Source organism: Cyprinodon tularosa, unplaced genomic scaffold (genome assembly GCF_016077235.1).
Source record: "Cyprinodon tularosa strain WSP-4 unplaced genomic scaffold, ASM1607723v1 ctg677, whole genome shotgun sequence".
Lineage (NCBI taxonomy): Eukaryota > Metazoa > Chordata > Actinopteri > Cyprinodontiformes > Cyprinodontidae > Cyprinodon > Cyprinodon tularosa.
The window spans coordinates 355,434-370,081 of record NW_024039426.1 but is presented as its reverse complement, the minus strand read 5'-3'; the positions used below and the strand labels follow the sequence as shown (position 1 = coordinate 370,081).

Sequence of the window (14,648 nt, the reverse complement as noted above, 5' to 3'; positions counted from 1 at the left end):
ATCTCACTGCTGTTTGCTTCTCCCGGGCTCGGATCTTCAAAGTCAAACACGGGGCACTGTGAGTTGATTATGTTAAGCGTATAGTGACCACTGGACCACCACCTGATAAATTAATGCAAAAAAAAAGTCTGTGGTAGGATATTCCCTTTTTTTTTCAAAAAAGGAAAGAAGAAAAACTGGCCCTATACTTTATGGTTAATTTAATCTACATCTATTTTCAATTCATAGCTTACAAACATAATTTAAGCAAAACTTGAATAGTTTATTTAAAGTATTTGAGGGTTTCTTTCTTTATTTTTCTCAAAATGTAATCTGGGAACCCCCCTAAAGACTTTCCCAAAGGTTCTGCCCTTTGAACCAACAACTGCTGTTGTTGTTATTTTTAAATTTACCAGCAACTGCAAAGCAATTCTCCAAATATGGCTACTTTGAAAGAGGTCTCCACAACTGCTGCAAATGAAAAGGAGTCTACTGCATTGCAGTAAATAAATAGATGGATAACTTGCCTCATACTGTTACTCGATCAAGTAGTTATTACTTGTCTGTCTTTTCCTTTATATTTTTTTGAATAACTTTTATTACATGAGGGAAAGAATAAACAACAAACATGCGTATTTAGGTTTATGCATGTAAGCTGCAAGATGTATCTTCTGAATGTGGTTTATCAGTAAACGTACTTAATAATAATAATTAATAATTGAACTTTATTGATCTCACATTGGAGAAATTTACCTCTGCATTTTCCCCATCCCCTTGGGGAGCAGTTGTCTGCCATAGTGAGGTTCTCGGGGAGCAATTGGGGGTTAAGGGTCTTGCTCAGAAACATAGAGTGGAGGCAGTGGGATTCAAACCTACTTTACATCAGGACAGTCTGTGTGATACACCAATACAGTCACAACAAAGGTTTGAAACATGATGGTGGAACCATCATGCTGTGGGGATGCTTTTCTTCAACAGGCACAGAAAAGGTGGTTAGAAGAAAAGAAAACCTTTAGGATCCCCAAATCTTTTGAATCACTTGAAGGTCTAAAAACTTTAACTTGCGTTTAAAAAGTAAAACTTCCTTTAACTAGAAAGTTTTACATAAAAATATGCATATTTTTAGAACATATACCTAACCTTTTCTTTATAGGATAATTCAGTCCATCTTTAGCTTTTTAAACCAATCATAAGGTATGTCAATTGTTGGTTGAAATTCCATAATTAATAACTAAATGTCTGCTATTTTAGAAGTAAGGCCGCTAAACCAGCATTTTGATTTATATTCATTTAGGAATTATGAATTTTAGATACGCAACTTTGGCTCATAATATTTGTATTTTTTTCTTAAAACAAGAAAAATCCATCATGTTTAAGAATATTTGGCTTATTTTATTGATGCCGTGTTTTTATAAAAATGTTTCTATAGATGTGCAAAGCTGACGGTTTCTTTAATTGCAATGAAACCTCATCCTGCAACATATCAACTCAAAAATGCTGAATTCAAATGCACACAGCATCAAAAGAAGCAAAATTCTGAAAACATACATACAATACAATACAATGTACATCTGTGCCAGGTGTATGACAAGATGTTAAAAACATTAACAGACATGAGAACTTAAACCAATGTTTAAAAAAAAAAAAAAAAAACAGTTTGAGCAAAAGCTTAGAAGAGAAGCAATTTTCTTCGCTTAAGACTGTATTCCTCCAGTATTTTCAAAAGAAACTATTGACATAATATTTGAACATTTGCTACAAAGGTTTTTAGGGATAAAAAAAAATATGGTTCTTATTCAGAAATCAAACATCAAATAAACTGGGATCATGTATTATATTCGATCTTTTGTGTTTTTTTCCCAAGTTCTAACTTGTTACTAATGGGCTGCATTCTGGGCTACTCTCAGACACTTTAAGGCATGAGCAGATGCTGAAGCTCAGATTGTGCAAATAAAGATTTATTGCACCACTGCTACAATTACATTCAAGATCTGTTGAAGCAACAATAGAGCTCAAACTGGGTAAAAGATTTAAATTCTTTCAATTTGGCCGCCTCTCCTGTATAAATGTGTGTCAAAGTAAAATACACATTAACAGCAAAATGTAAAGCGAGCCATCAGACTTTTGAGCAGCTGACCTTATTTTCAAGGATTAAGTTGTTGAAACTCTGCCAGCCTGGCTTTTATCCTTATGTATGCAGTCAAGTTCTACTGTGCTTGCGTATGTAACACTTCCCCTATATACAAAGTGCAAACAATGAAAAGTCAACTACAAGTTTCCCTCTGAGAGCTAAGTGACATGTTAGTGTGAATAATGTTCTCTTTTTGGTGTGCACAGTTCTTTTCTCCCCTCTTCTTTATAACTTCTGCTGAATGACGACATTTGCACGTCTGTGAGAAGTGTTAATACATGCAGAAGTCAGCTTGATTACAGCTTTTAATTAAAATGTGTGTGTGTGACAGAAATAGTTTGAGAAAAAAAAAAGGGTGTGTGTGCCATATCTGCATGACCTTTAAACGTGTGAATTCGTCTGGATTGTCATCAAGCTGTCTATGAGGTGATGCTGACACCTCACCCGTCGACTCAGTTTTCCTGTAGCAGGGGAGAATGTCCATGCGTGTGTTTGATACCAACGCATGTGCTTAAACTGATGATGAGACAGGAATGGGAATGAGGGGAAAGAAAAAAAATGAAACTGAAAAGAGGAGGCAAATGACTGCACAGCACAGCATGTGACGAATCCTTCATGTTAGCTGTAACTCAGACAGTCTTCACATAATCTCTAAGTATTGCTATTTTTAAACTCCACCGACCAATCCAGCTTCTTTTACAATCCACTTTCCCTTATATTTTACAGCCGCAGTGGAAGCTTACAGGTCTGTAATGTGAACTACTTTAGCTACTTTCCACCAATTTTTAGCACACCTTGATGACTAAGATAAACGGTGGTCCTTAAGCTCTCCACCCTCTAGCCTCTTGTCAAAAACAGACACTACTCACCTCCAGGGTTGCATGAAAAAGCGTGCCCTCCTGCACTAGTTCAAGCACAGCCAAAGGCTTTATTACCTTAAATGTCTTAGAGCAGAAGAACTAACCTTCCGCTCCAATATTTCTCTTCATGAGATGGCCAGAGATGTTGTTTGTAGCGTTGTAGCTTTTGTCTCAAAAAGCAGATAGATCAAAAGTGTATGCAGAGAAGGAGGGGAGCAGGCAAGGACCACTGCCATGCTGCAGGCAGAACAAAGCGCCTTAGGCTGATATAATGAATAGAGAAAGAGTTTGGCAACGAAGCTCCAGGAAGTTTTCAGTTGTACTGAAAGAACAAAACTCACTTAAAGTGGGACTGCCCCTGTGGACGAACCACGATGAAAAATACAAAGGAGGTTGAGCATTTTTGAAATAGGAGGCGTCTCACACATTGTTCTCAGAGGACAGTTTGGCTGCCGGCTGGTCACCACTGTAACCGATGCGGCCCTAATGGCATAGCTCACATCACATATTCATGGGATGCAGGTCTTTGTAATGACAAATTATCATAGTTCCTATAAACTGGACAAGACTGAGGATTCACTGCAGATAGGGAAAGATTCATTTATGAACCTTTAAACCCTTTATACAACTGTCTATGATGGGGTAAGTTATATTATTTAGAGTTCCTGAACCTTCTTTAGAGGAAGATCCTTTGAAGTCCTGATTTGATAACTTGAAACATATGGTTGTAATATATGCTTAATTTAGGCCTGCTGGTTTTAGACATTCAATAAGCCTGTTTGACATTAAACAGTACGATCACTCTAAGAGGAATACTGCAGTATTAAAGTATTCACTTAAAACCTAAAAGAAAAAGAGGAATATTTGCGATATTTTTTAATTAATTATTCCTACTTGTACAAAAACCATAAGACATCAACTATTTCAGTTACAGTGATTTTAGAATTGAACAAAACTATGGAAAAAAACATCCCCAAATTCTAGCAGTAGTTTTAAATGTGTGTTTTTTTGTAGTTTTTTTTTTCTTCTGGTGAAGTGCAACTGACAGACCGAGCGTCTATCAAGGCCCTAAGTGACATTTTATCTTGGGACACTCAGATGATGAGACCACTCCCATCCCTATCATAAATACTATTATATTTTCAAGCTTGAAACGCTAAGTTTTCTAGAAGAGGTTCCTTCAGTTCTAACTAGTGGCAGGGAGCACTGACGTTAATGTACTATAAAGTTAAGGGAAAAAGTGAAGGGTTAAGGAAGCCATCTTTGTTAACCTGGAAAAACCAACACTCAACAGAGGAGGTAGTCTTAGACATATGCCCAATTTACACTAGCCTTTTGACACTGATCCGTGCCAAGCTTGGTTCTTATGACCATTTACACATCACGCTAGCAGGGTTCCTCGCCTCCTATTAGTAGTCCCCAATACTACAGCTGTCAAGGAGGAATTACACAAACAAAAATGGCGGCCCCCATAACATTCAGGAACCCATGTACCTGGATAGCCTCCTCTGCCCAAATTTAAATGAGAGCATCGACCTTATGATCATCCCAGGTTGCACCACGCTCTTTTGATGGCATTTATTGTTAATAACTTATAACAGATTTATTTGCCATTATGTATACATGAGTGTAAAGAAAAAGAAATTTTGTTTAAAACAGCTCTAGACACTTTCGTTTTTTAAAGTGCAGCCTTGAAAACAATAATAAATACAACAAAAAATAGTAAGATTAATAGAAATGCTCTTTTATGGAGTACTGGAAGGTTTTCCATATCTGTAGCCAGTACGCGCACATTACAATCACAATCTTCTCCAAAGATATGTGTCCTGGAGAAGTTTACATCGAGTTTTGCATCCAGCTGGCCCCAAAAGTCTCTGCATGTATAAGTAATGATTTTTTTTTACACTATAGGTTTATTAAAGAGGTAAAATGCACCATTGTAATAATGAAAATGTATGTTTTTGTTAACATAATTATATAGAATTACTTGCAATATGCAGAAATAAATAAGCCTCCTAGTTGTCAGTCCCCTGACAGGGGAACATTTTTTGGGTCATAATGAAACTTTTTATCTCCTTTAATACAGGGATTTTTTTTTTCTCCCAGTGTACAAATATCAAACTGGTATTAAACAAGATATCAAGCCTGACCAAAATTGTCAACTTAGTTTCAAAAACTTTGTCCCATTTTGAAATTTTCAATGGGATGTCAGGCAGAGATGCTTCTGGTTAAAAGTGGACGCTGGATCTATTTTAATCTGAGAGACTCAGTAGGATTCCTCCAGAACAAGTTAAACATGAGCTCTCACGTATCTTTACTTCCTGGGTTATAGTGAAATTGCAGGTAATGTCAGGGGCAGTAAATTTAACTTCAGTCAGGTCCCCAAACATCAAAGGCAGCAGAAAGACAGACTTTAAGGGCATGAAATGTAGGTTCAAATGAAATCTGATAAGATCAAATATTTATCACATAAACAAAACTTCTAACCTCTTCCTTTCCGTGTGAACTTAAATCCCAAAAAAATCATTAAAAAAATACTATCTAGCTATTCCACACAAATTAAAGCACTCATAGGTTTAATTTTGTTAAAAAAAAAACAAAAACAAATCATTTATAACTGTGGGAAATGGCTTCTAGCTTAATGGGCTTGTTTTTGTCTTCAGTCGCACCATTATTGTTTGTAAGCTTCCAAGACTTTTCTAGTTTTGAAGCTTAAAATAAAATAAAAATATATTCTTGTATGTCTTCAGCTTTAGTAAGCTCCAGAGCCATGTGCTTTGATTATTTAAAAAAATGTGGTTTAACTTTGTCCTGATGCAATCCACTTAAATGGCTGTGAAATAATGTTAGCTGCAGGGCAACATTTTCACATCTTGTTAATACATTCAGTTTTTTTTTCCCACCACATAGTCCAACCAAGTGGATATACAGCACTCTGGATGGTGTAAATCAAAACACAGTTGTCAAGTCTATGATCAGTTTGGTATTTTTTGTTAATTGTTTTCTGTTTGTCATAAACATTTACTTTCCACAAAATCCTTTGCAGCTGCACAGTGGCTAAGTGAGTAGCACTGCTACCTTATTTTAAAGTTGTCCACTGTGAGATCAGTAAAGTTAATCAAGCAATCAAGAAGGGTTCGATTCCCAGCACGAGGTCTTTCTGCAGGAAGTTTGCATGTTCTTCCTGTGCATGCATGGGTTCTCTCCGGGTACCCTGGCTTTGTCCTACAGTCCAAAAACATGACTGTTAGGTTAACTGGCTTTTCTAAATTCTCCTTAGGTATGAGTGTGTGTGTGTATGGTTGTTTGTTTCTGTGTTGCCCTGCGATAGACTGGTGACCTGTCAAGGTTGTACCTGGCTTCTTGCCCATTGACAGCTGGAGATCGGCACCAGCACCCCTCGCGACCCCAGTCGGGTTAAACGTGATGAAAAATGGATGGAAAATCCTTTGCTTCTTCCAATGACACCATAAATTATCTTATTCTGGTACTTTTCAGAACCTCCATTTGTATTTGTGGATTGGTTTGTGTTTTGCACATCTGCAGTATAGCATCTACGTGTAAAGGATCTGGGAGCAGTGCTGGTGCAGATGGGATTTGCCAGGTTTCATCATCAAAGATATGTGGTAAACCAAGTTGGGATTAAAACTGTATATATGGGTTTAAATAGTGCACTGTGTTTAAAAATTTGAACTGAAATTCAAATGCCTGTAAGGATCTCCAATGCATCTGCTAAAACTGCCGATACATTAGTACCTTTGTTTTTTACATTCTGCTAAAACAATATTAACATCTTTAAAAAGAAAATCTGGAGTACCTTTTATCCATTGTGCTTCATTGCAATTCAGTTATCGATTGGCTTGCAGTGTTAATGTGTACCAGTCTTATCATATCAAATGAAAGACTGGATGTTTGAATAGTAGAAGAGTTTGAATCTGAAGGTTAAAAGGGTTTGAAATATTGTGTTGGCTTATATGGAGTAGTAAAGAGGTAGAGTTTCATGTAGAAGCAGACCCCCAATGTGACAGGCTTTCTTCTCTATGAGGTTTTCTCTTCTCAGGAAGCTCTATCCTGTGTTTATATGTTGAACCGGCTAAATAAAAGAAAACAAAATAAAACAGCAACAAAAATAATTGCTTTTTTTTTCTGTTTGATTACAGTTGATATCAGACAGAGTACAAAACAGAATAATTCTTTCCCCCCAAAAAACAGATCAGTTTTTGAACCTTATAACCCCTTTTATTTAAAAAAGATAAATATTCAGCACACATGATTGGGACCAATCATTAGAAGTTTCTTTTTCTGGAACCAACTTAGCCGTTCTCTACTGCGCTGTTGCTTTAGATATTCTGTGTATCACAGTGTTGGTCAAGAGCAAATGTTCTGAAACTGGACGGGGAACTGCCTGGCCACAGCATGGGTGCATTTGACTCCATAATTTGGGGTTTTGAATCGTGTGTTTTCGGCAGCAGGGCGGCAATGATTAATGGTTAAAAACTCAGTGCCAGTTAAAATTTGCTATGGAGCATAGTGCGGGGTGGGAGGGGCGGTAGGATGAGAGCCGCCTGCTAATGATGCCGCAACTGTTTCTTGCCATAGATGACTCAGGCTCAATACGGGGGAGCTAATATATAATGTGTGAGGAGCGACTCACTCTGTCTCTCACCAACTCACACTCTCATTGTCATGGTGACAGTAAGGACACTGTTCCAGATGGGCAAAAAAAGAAAGAAAATCATCTATTTAGACATCATTGGCCTCGCCAGTGTGGTTTAAATTGATTAGTTTGTGGAAGAAGATATTGTCAAGGTCAGAATTTGTTTCCTAGATTATATGAGAAGGAATCCTGGGATTTGTTCAGTGGTTTTAAGATGAGAGAGCAACTTATTATCTAAAACTACCTTGGTAATTGGCTTATGCAAAACCCACGTGGGACATAATTTTACCTGCTTTCCCTCCCTCATATTTATATACTTTCTCGCTCTCTCTCGCACTGACACGCTCCCCTTGAGATGACAGTTTCCATCTGTAGAGTTATTACTACTTTCTACCTCAGCCTACACAGTGATTTCACAAACCACGGACAGGCAACTCACTTAAAAAAAAAGAAAACGCTTCCAATGGTAAAAAGAACCATTTGCTAAAAGCCCTTTGATTTTCATCACCGGATTGTTTTTTTCATCAACCTTTTAAATATTTTTTAGCTTCTTTAAGTTATGCTGATCTCTCTGTTTTACTGATATCCATTCATCTCTTGTACAGTATGTCCATGCTTAGCCTTGTAGAGTCCCTGGAGGTGACTTGTGCTGATCTGTTGTGTTCATTGGGGCGAGAGCCTTGTTACACCCATGGGTTGCTTTTGCCACTTTATCAGGGCAGTCTAAACAAGTGAAGGTGTTTTTCATTGATTGTATTTTTTTGGGATCAACAAAGTATTTTTTAATATATGAATTATCACTGTATAGGAAAATCCCAGTGTCTACAAAATTATTACTAACCACTATTTAGCATGTTTTTTAGCTAATGTTGAAAACAGCAGGGTACAATTTTTCAATAAAGGAAAATTCTTATAAAGATGCAACAAAGTAAGATTCATATCTGTGCAATAGTGCAATAATCAATGCACCCATCTTTAAAAATAATTTTAAAGCACTTTTACTACCACATTCAATAGATTTTTATAAACCAGAACCTCACATATTAAAACAAACCTAAAATGTAATATGATTATATGAATTTCTACACCGCTACACACAACTCTGAACTCTCCCTGGGTACCAAGGTCTTTGGATTGATTTATTACATCGCAATGGATATTCTATGTCTTTTAAAGATGTGTAAGCAAGTTGATGGATGCATGTGTATACCAAATAAAAACAATGATATTCCTTACCCCAAGTTGTATATACTGTGTCTAAACATCCTCTATTTTCTTGTATGTGCAATTTTTCCTGCTACTGGAAATACAATTTCCCGAAGGGAGTAATCCCAAGGGATTAATAAAGTCAAGTCTAAGTCTAAGTCTAAGTCTAAGTTTCCATTTCGGTAAAATAAGCAACATGCAGAGGGCGCATGTTTACGTCTGCTGATGCAAAAAATCTTTAAATGCACTAAAAGTGCAAGGTAAAAAAAATATCAGGGCGAATGCTTGGTGTATGTTGTTTAATTTAAAGATGTATATAAGTTTTTTGGGGGGGGGTACAGTCATATTACATGACAAGGCCCCTTAAAGGTGACCAGTTTTTATATGTTACAGCAATCTTCTGCTTTTCATATTCCCACTAACACAGTTAAGGTTTAATAATGTACCCATAGAAATTTAGAACAGAAGAAAACCAGCTGCAACATTAATTTTTTTAAGCCTTTTTTGTGTTTTTAGTGGGGCCTAGTAATAAATCAGAATCAGAATAAATCACAATAGACACTGGGTCAATATCATCAGAGAATACTTTCGATTATACTTTTTGATAAGTCCGCTGAACTCTGTTACAGACCCACATTGTATTCTGGAGGATATAAATTGTGGAACGCTTTAGCCTCTTGACATCTCGTAGCCAAAATAAGCAAGGTCTGTGGTAATGCTGACATCTTTTTAAAGGTTATGTTTAAATATGGTTATTGGTTGCATTTTAAATTGTTTCCCCTTGTTCTTATTTTTATTAGTCCATATTGTTAAGCAATAATTGACAATATTGACTGAGAACTCGACCTGCAGCCGGACATTGTTTTGCTTTATTGAAAATTTCTTAGGATGATGTAATGAACTGAAGTTGTTAGCAAACTGGCTGGTGAAAGGTTGGACAGACTTGTGACAGGCTTGTAGCTGGCTTCAGAGAACAGAAGACCGATGAATAAGGTCAGGACAGGCTGAATGGGCTGATGGCAGACTGAGGCAGACCATGTAATGACCAGAGTCAGAAGCCGATGAGAATCCAGTGAGGGCAGGATGAGTGCAGGAACACAAGAAGGGATACAAGCACTTGAACAAACCTAATGCAGGCAAGAAGACAGTCTGGTGGAGAATGACTGTGAGAGGGAGGTTTAAATTGGCAGAAAAACAAGAAGGAAGGTGATCAGGAGACAGTTAGGCACATCTGCTCACTCTAATTAACAGAGCATAGCCGAGATTGGCAAGCAGACACCCAGCCAAAAAACAAACAGAAGCAGGCTGCATGGAAGGTACCTTTTTGAGCCAAAATCACAGTTTATCAGTTGTTATCCATCACTTTCTTTTGTTGGAAAGCATAATAAATCTTGAAATTCATATACTCTTTGTGTTCCTCCTCCAGATTATTGTTGCTCGCATCTGAATATTCTTTAAAATGTGTCATTGATGATTATACACATTACTTTGAGTCACGTAGGACTATCATAAAGCTCTTTAAAGCTATAAAAATGCAATTAGTATATTAATCATAGAGTAATTTAGAATACTTTCCAGATAATAGGTCATCTGATGTATTCTGCCCACTGTGGAGCCATATATGATGGTTGAGTGGCTGTGACCTGCACCTCGAACCTCATGTCAGGTTTTTTTCCGACGAGTCTACAAACCGAAGCTGCTACTTTTATTCTTTATGTGGCTCTTAAACCCATTTAGTTTTTCCATAATAAAAGCTGTGAACGGAGGCGAGCCTGTCTGGAAATGAGCTTCTATACCTATCATTAACCCTCCTCTGTAATCTCTGAGTTTTTTTTTTTTTTTTTATGAACATGGTTTATTCATAAATGTGTGCTTATTTTCACTGTGTTCTAATTTAAAATGAATCCACAGATTTGGTGCTTTAACATAGTTACACTATTTTGCAGTTCAGATTGTGAGCTCACATTTGATTTACTCCTCTGATAGGGCAGAGAATCGGGGGCAGCAGTAAAATGAGCAGCCATATTATTAGGCACAAGTTGGCATGGTTCAAATGACATACCAAGTTATTATAATCTTGTTTAAAAATGTATATGCATGTGTTGAAATTAATTCTAAGCAGGGGAGGGGTATAATGGAAAATTTTAAGTTAAAACCTTTAAACCATGATGGACCAAAAGAATAGGAAATAAAAAAAAAATGCATTTAATTGGTTATTACAGATGGAGGTTGCATGTTTATTGGTGCCACACAGACCGGCTGGACTATTTCAGAAACTGCTGCTCTTATGGGATTTTCTCAGAAATCTGTTTTCTTAAAAAGCGAAAATATCCTGAGTGCTGTTTTGTGGACCGAAAAGCCTTGCTAATGTCAGAGGTCAGAGGAGAAGGGCCAAACTTGTTTGAGATCATAAAAAGGCAACAGTTGCTCAAATTACATCCCGGGTCAGCAGAATAACATCTTTGAACCCAGCAACACCTCAAACCTTGAAATAGATTGGCGACAGCAGCAAAGGACCACAACAGGTGCCGCATTTGTGAGCTAAAACCAAAAAAATAAAGAATTTTCTAATATTAACAAAGGCTCACCTGCATTACTCAAACGACTAAGCATTTGTGTGGTGCCAAAACCTATACTAATATTGTAAATCACCATATTCAAACCTTTAGGATGTCTGTGCACCGAGCTTCTGATGGCTACATTTTCTTTGACAATGCACTGTGATAAAAAATGTTTCAAAAAACCCCACAAAGTCTTCACATTAAAAAATAAACAAAAAAATGCATTAAACAACGCAGAATAAAAGAAAAAGAAAAAATCCTGAAATTAGTTTGAGGAAAGGTTAACAGTTTTTGGCCTGAGGAAGAGGAATAGGGTTATAAGACTGGTAATTTAAGGCAGGAGCTTAACCACTCTGGGCTTTTAAATTAGACATACATTTACAAAATGAACACTGAGATGTATTGGTATAGATGTAGAGATATTAAAATGGGTGTAATGGGAGGTTTAGAAAGGGAAGAATCTTTACTGCAAAAACAAGAGTTTGGATCTTCCTGCTCACCTCTCCATGACCAGCTTCCATTCATACACAGGTGTGGATAAATAGCGTGGATAATTAGGATAATGAAGCCTCTTCACCAGCCAAAGGCTCTAACAGTGGCACTTGCTCTTTAGAGATGCAGAGGGTCAAATTGCTCACTGTCTCTTATTTGGATCCCTGAATGGTTGGGTCACTTCTCCAACTTTGAGAATATATGAAACAGGCAGGAGAGCGCTATAGGTTTTAGACTGAAGTTAAGTCTTATATAATTTTAATACCTTACAACCCATGTTATTAACTGTAATTTGATCACGCTGAAATTATAGCAGGGCTATTGGATGCTAGTTGTGATTGGTCAAACCACTCTCATGTCTTAAGCCTTTTTTGTCTCTATTGTGAGCCTTTTAGAGAAATTTCACTCATTAATTCATCCCAATTGAAAAAAATAATAACCTTTTTCTGAAATTTTCTAAAAATATAGTTTACTCTCTCTCTAATGTATCTTTTGTTTCTCTTTAAAGCACTTTTGTTACTATTTTATCCTCACTGTTCTTTCTTCCACCCACACAACCTAGCAGCTGAATTGGTAAATTAAAAGAAGCTTGGTTGGTAATACACAATTTCAGTCCTCCCAGTTTTTTCACTTCAATCAGTACTAGAGATGAACCAAATACAATATTTTTGGCTGAACTCATCAATAACCTTTTTCGTAATTTTTCAACAAAACAGATATGGCACTTACCTGATCAGACATGTTTTGGTTCTCTAATGTAGGATTTAATCTAGAGGGGTGAATGTGACCTTGTTTTTTAATAGTAACTCCATGGGAGACCTTTTTGCGACAGTGTGTTGTAGCCAGTTGTTTTCAGGGGAGCTTAACCTGAAAGTTATTGTTACATGTCTGGAAATTGTGAGGCTCAGAACAAAAGGACCCAGTATTCGAGGCAGAGAGACAAGTTTAAAAAAAACAAACGTTTATTTAAGATGGAACTGCAAAAAACACTGTTTGCCTCTATGGCAGGAACCTCTGCAAGAGGAGACAACTGGTTTATCTGGCGGAGGATGATAATGAACGTGTGAGTCACTAACCTGGACTTATAGTTGAGTCTGTGCCCAGAGGATGAGTTTGGCTCCAGCCGGTAGGCTGCTAACGAGACATCAGAATCAGAAATACTTTAAATACTTTAAGAAATACTTTAATGGCAGGCACCTCCCAAAGTGTCCCAGACACTGATGTCTCGGAGGTTGGAGAACAGGCATGACATCAGAAGCAAACAAAGGTAAGAAGGATAATCCAGAAGACAAAGCTAAAGCTGGTGTCAAAGAGGTGCTCGTGGGTCAGACCAGGGGATCAGAGGTCTAAAGAGGTACTGAAGGGAAATCAAGAATGTTTTCGGAAGCAGTTCCCACTTTGGTCCACAGATAAGCAGATATCCAGCAGGTGTCCAAGGACAGGTCAGGCAAACAGATCAGAACATGGACAGGCAGGCTCAGAGGTCCAGAGGCAGAACAGGTCAGGATCAGTCAATCAGAAAACACAGGTATGCTAGGGAGTTCTCACCAAAGGCTCGAATAATCTGGCATTGATGACTGGTTGAAGACTGGTTAAATAGAGGCCAAAGCAGGTGGATCAGATGAGGGGTTATGAGAACTAGGCGGAGCTAGGCAGGTGAATGAAATGAGTAATCAGGCCAGTCACCAGCGCCAAGATCATGACAGTGTTACTCACTTGGTACTGAGTATTACTATAATGGGTATATTACAAGTGGATTGAAGAGTCCACCTTTGCATTCCATCAATAATCCAGTCTATCTGCGATGGACTGCCGACCTGTCCGGGGTGTACCCTGCCTCTCGCCCGTAGACAGCTGGAGATAGGCACCAGCACCCCTTGCCACCCCAGCTGGGATAAAGCTTGATGGAAATTAGATAGATATTGGGAGTATTTTTGTTTAGGCTTCCTGCTGTTAGTGGTCAAGATTTGTACAGATCAAATAAAAGAAACACCAGGCTGTTGACTAGGTTGAGTAGTTTAAGTTGTACTTACTGAGAAATATTAAACACATAAGAAAAAACTGTGTGAACAAGAAAAAAGGAGGGGCACGCCCATTAACCACCGGTGTGCTCATTACTCAGAGAGGACCCTCTTCTGTGACTATTTAACTTTGGGGCCATTTCATTGTTCCTGTAAGCTTCTTAGCTCTAAAATATTCATATTCCGGGCCAGGGAGGAAGAAATCTCTGACGGCAGCAGACAGAGGCAAGAAGGGTGAGAAAGAGGAAAGTGTGTAAGATAGGTAGAGAGAGAGGAAAACTGACAGAGTGAGGAAAAAAGGAAGCAATGAAATAAATGAAAAAGGAACTTTCAAGATGGGAAGGATAGACGGAGCAGAAAGCGGCACTTTAACTGATGCTGTCTTCTAAACAACTTTTTCTCTTTCTTTCATTTTCTCTCTCACACACTTCATGGCAGACCTGTCCAACAAAAGACAAAGCCATTTTCCTGTCATCCTTCACAGGCTGCAGTGAAGGGAAACGGTGAACGCAGACAATCTGTGGAAATATACACCATCATTATGATGTGAATGTCACCGAAAGCAATTATTTACAGATTTCCTGTCACACCTGTGCTGATAGCTGCAACTCTGTCATGGTGAGACTAAAGGCAGTATAACATCATAACAGTATAAAGCATTGTTACATCAGCTGCATGATGCAAAAAGAAACACCATCTGACATATCCAAGGATAAGGTGAGGTTTACTTTCTGCTCCCTG

The 14,648-nt window shown here is 37.8% G+C and overlaps 1 protein-coding gene across 1 annotated transcript in view; it reads left to right on the top strand.

Annotated features, from left to right (window-relative positions):
* The window catches only part of nphp4 (nephronophthisis 4), a 259,600-nt gene that overhangs the window by 79,925 nt on the left and 165,027 nt on the right, over positions 1 to 14,648 (top strand). The gene's annotated exons all lie outside the window — the stretch shown is intronic.